Here is a 4,626-nt window from a genome sequence, read left to right as displayed (position 1 = left end):
TTTCAAAGCATGTTGTTTACAAACAGCAAAAACATAAGAATACCAACTGTAGCATTCCGAGGATAGCCACAAAATTAGGGTGTAAAAAAAATCCCTAATGTGCAATGTAGGGAATATAAACATCCAAAATATATGCAGGCAAATGGGTGACAGAAAGGTGGCCATGGCACATAAACACACATAGTATGAAAATTCTCTTTCATGATCGAAAAATTTTTTTTCAGCAAAATCCTTTTCAGTGTACTTAAATATAAACCTTAATCTATCGCAATATGGTGAAAACTGAAAATCGATTTTTTTCGACCTGAGATACAGTGTGGTCCCCTTAATAGATATCTAAATATTAAGTATGGGCTGATTCTTTTTTCTTATTTTTCACGTAGTCTAAAGTGCAATTTTTACATTTACTATCATGTTTATCTTTATGTGATGGATGAAATCTAAATTTTTAATCTCTTGACAAGTTTTACGTTTTCTTAAATTATTTGGTTTCTTGTTTTTCATTAGTATTCATAGATAATAATATTGCCAAATGTTTTTCACTCGGAATTCGTTGTAAATGATTTTTATAATAATATTTAGAAATATTTTTCCACATATGCAGGGAATTCCTGTACTGTTGTAATTTTTTGTGTGATATTCATGTAAAATCCACACTGTCTACACATTGTTCTATATCCAACTTTTGTATTTTTCCATGAAGTAAAGTTATCAGTTGACTTCTAAGTGCTACAATATTTACAAAAATTTATATTTGACACAAGGTTGCTCTGCTTCTTGTTCACCTGGCTCCATTTATATAGGAAAAAGTTTATTATGGAAATAAAATAAAATAAAAATTCTGTTAAATGGAGTCGATTATAGATCTAATCAACAGTAAGCTTACATATAAGTATTTATGCTTATTGATGTAAGGAATAATCCCTGGTTTTATGCAAATCAAGTTGCTGGTCTACTGTAAATCATTTGGAAATCTTGATAGTCCTGCTTCTGGACTACCTAAATATATACGAAATTCAACAAAATTTATCAATGACCCAATACTCTTCAGTTATGAGATCAAAAATGCCTATTGAAGATTGGATTTATGAAGAATGTTTACCAGTAATTATAAAACAAGGAGAATATAAAATTAAGTAAGAAATAAATACCAAACAACTGACTTCGAAAATTAAAAAAAAATTGATAAGATCACATACAAAACATAAATGGACTAGTTGATACGAAGGTTACATGAAAGTAACGAAGAAATAAATACATTATTACCGCACATTGTTCCTCAGACATTTAATAAAATTTAAGACTGACTTTTATTCTTTTAAAGTAGTTTGACAATAATTGTGAAGACACTTATTACTTAATTAGAGCAGAAGGAAAAAATTTACAAAAGCAATTATATAGAATCGAATGTTGATGATAAACATGCAGAAGGTCAGCAGCCATATTATGGAGAGACATAACTGAGTGTCATTTATTTTTATTTATTTATACATGTAGTTCTGTAGGACCAAATTCAGGAAGTCACCAAGTGATACGTGGCTGGCGACCACAGGGCCCCGAGCTGAGTCCTGGCATTGTTTCCACTTACTTATGCCAGGCTCCTCACTTTTATCTTTCCTATCTGGCCACCCTCGGCCAGCTCTTGTTCTTTTCCGACCCTGACGCTATTAGATTTCGAGGGCTAGGGGTCTTTCATTTTCCAATCGATACTTCTCATGCAGCGTCTGACCCGGAGCGGGTGGCTGCAAAAGGCGTCTGTGTCCAGAACTGCGGAAGGCAACGGAATACCACCGTAGATTATCTTCCCTGCATAATGCAGTCTCCATTTTATGCACAAAAAATTGCTTCCTCTCATGTTAAATCAGTGTCCGGAGGTAAAATAGTCCCCCATTCGGATCTCCGGGGGGGACAACTTGAAAGGAGGCAAAAAATCAAAACGAGAATTGGTACCTGGAATGTCAGAACTCTGCTACTAGCAGGTAAACCTTAAAAGAGAGATGGAAAAGAATCATATGGACCCCGTAGGAGTTGCTGACGTAAGATGAAATGGACATGGAGAGTTGCAGTCAGATGAATATGTATTCTACTACTCAGGAGGGGAAGTAAAAGGAATTAATGGAGTAGGAATGATTATGACAAAGGAATTGGCTAAATGTGTGGAATATGTAGACTATGCAAATGACCAGGTTATTGGTGTAAGACTGAAAGGAGCACAAAAAGATTTACTGATTGTCCAGGTGTATATGCCAACTTCAGAACATGATGACCAAATTGTAGAGGAAACGTACAATGTAATAGAGAGAATAATGGACGAAAATGCCGCAAAATAGTAATGGGAGACTGGAACGCCATTGTGGGAGAAGGGAAAGAGGGAAACATAGTAGGCAGTCATGGTCTTGGAAAGAGAAATGACAGAGGTGAATGGCTAATTGACTTCTGCATGGAAAGGCAGCTGATAGCGGCAAACACATGGTTCAAGAACAATAAAAGGTGGCTCTACACTTGGAAATCACCAGGAGATAAATACAGAAACCAAATCGATTTTATACTGGTAGAAGAAAGATACAGGAATGGAATCAAGAAGGTGCACACATTACCAGGTGCAGATATTAATAGTGACCACAACTTACTTATGGCAGAAATAGAAATAAGAATGAAAACACTGAAAAAGGCGACAATGGTAAAGAAGTGGGATTTAGAGAAGATAAGGTCCAACAAAGAACAAATTACAGAAATGCTGTCTCGGGACTTTCCAAACACATTACGAGACAAAGAAGCACCTGATAATGCCAACGAGTACTCGAATATGCTGAAAGAAGGAATCATTAAAGCAGGACAGCAAAATATAGGATATGTAAAAGGGAAAAGGTCAACAAGTGGTTCGAAAGTACACTACTTACTGCCTGAACTGCCCGTTTCTGAGCCAAAAATATCCTTTGAGAATGCAAAGAGTAACCCCAAAATATGACACTATAGAATGTAAGCCAATGAAAATAAGCAAAGTAGACTAATATTCGTGCCACTTACTTCAGATACCGGTCACGAACAGTAAAAAAGGCAGCATTAAGACTTTGAACAAGATCCTGAACGTGGGTTTCCATGATAGTTTACTATCTGGACACCTAGAAATTTAAACTGTTCAGTTTCATTAATAATATGCCCATTCTATTAAATTAAAACTTCAGGTTTTGTTTAATTGTGTGTTAGAAACTGTAAAAACTGAGTCTTACTGTGATTTAGCTTTAGTTCATTTTCTATAAGCCATGAACTCATGTCATGAACTGCACTATTTGAAACAGAGCCAATGCTGCACACAACTTCCTTTACTACCACCTTCCAAACTTTACTAATCTGCCAGGAAGTTTCATATCAGCGCACACTCCGCTGCAGAGTGAAAATCTCATTCTGGAAACATCCCCTAGGCTGTGGCTAAGCCATGTCTCCGCAATATCCTTTCTTTCAGGAGTGCTAGTTCTGCATGGTTCGCAGGAGAGCTTCTGTAAAGTTTGGAAGGTAGGAGACGAGGTACTGGCGGAAGTAAAGCTGTGAGTACCGGGCGTGAGTCGTGCTTCGGTAGCTCAGTTGATAGAGCACTTGCCCGCGAAAGGCAAAGGTCCCGAGTTCGAGTCTCGGTCGGGGACACAGTTTTAATCTGCCAGAAAGTTTCATATCAGCGCACACTCCGCTGCAGAGTGAAAATCTCATTCTGGAAACATCCCCTAGGCTGTGGCTAAGCCATGTCTCCGCAATATCCTTTCTTTCAGGAGTGCTAGTTCTGCATGGTTCGCAGGAGAGCTTCTGTAAAGTTTGGAAGGTAGGAGACGAGGTACTGGCGGAAGTAAAGCTGTGAGTACCGGGCGTGAGTCGTGCTTCGGTAGCTCAGTTGGTAGAGCACTTGCCCGCGAAATGCAAAGGTCCCGAGTTCGAGTCTCGGTCGGGCACACAGTTTTAATCTGCCAGGAAGTTTCATATAAGCGCACACTCCACTGCAGAGTGAAAATCTCATTCTGGAAACATCCCCTAGGCTGTGGCTAAGCCATGTCTCCGCCATATCCTTTCTTTCAGGAGTGCTAGTTCTGCATGGTTCGCAGGAGAGCTTCTGTAAAGTTTGGAAGGTAGGAGACGAGGTACTGGCGGAAGTAAAGCTGTGAGTACCGGGCGTGAGTCGTGCTTCGGTAGCTCAGTTGGTAGAGCACTTGCCCGCGAAAGGCAAAGGTCCCGAGTTCGAGTCTCGGTCGGGGACACAGTTTTAATCTGCCAGGAAGTTTCATATCAGCGCACACTCCACTGCAGAGTGAAAATCTCATTATGGAAACATCCCCTAGGCTGTGGCTAAGCCATGTCTCCGCAATATCCTTTCTTTCAGGAGTGCTAGTTCTGCATGGTTCGCAGGAGAGCTTCTGTAAAGTTTGGAAGGTAGGAGACGAGGTACTGGCGGAAGTAAAGCTGTGAGTACTGGGCGTGAGTCGTGCTTCGGTAGCTCAGTTGCAGTCTGCTTTCGGCTGCGGTGGGGCGAGGACGTCCGCTGCGCCCCGCCGTGCGCGCCCGTGAGCGCTTGCTTGTGTTTACCTTCTCACGGCGCGAGTTGTATTTGTTCCAAGTTCACTGCGATTATGGCACACACAT

At 40.1% G+C, this 4,626-nt stretch overlaps 1 non-coding gene across 1 annotated transcript; it reads left to right on the top strand.

Annotated features, from left to right (window-relative positions):
* Positions 1-4,169: 4,169 nt before the first annotated feature.
* On the top strand, positions 4,170-4,244 carry Trnas-cga (transfer RNA serine (anticodon CGA)). Its single transcript has one exon. It is a non-coding gene; the product is annotated as a tRNA-Ser (tRNA).
* The last annotated feature ends 382 nt before the right edge of the window (positions 4,245-4,626 follow it).

Source organism: Schistocerca nitens, chromosome 5 (genome assembly GCF_023898315.1).
Source record: "Schistocerca nitens isolate TAMUIC-IGC-003100 chromosome 5, iqSchNite1.1, whole genome shotgun sequence".
NCBI classification, from domain to species: domain Eukaryota; kingdom Metazoa; phylum Arthropoda; class Insecta; order Orthoptera; family Acrididae; genus Schistocerca; species Schistocerca nitens.
Note: the sequence above shows the minus strand (reverse complement) of the source record. Positions and strands in the feature narration are given on the sequence as shown.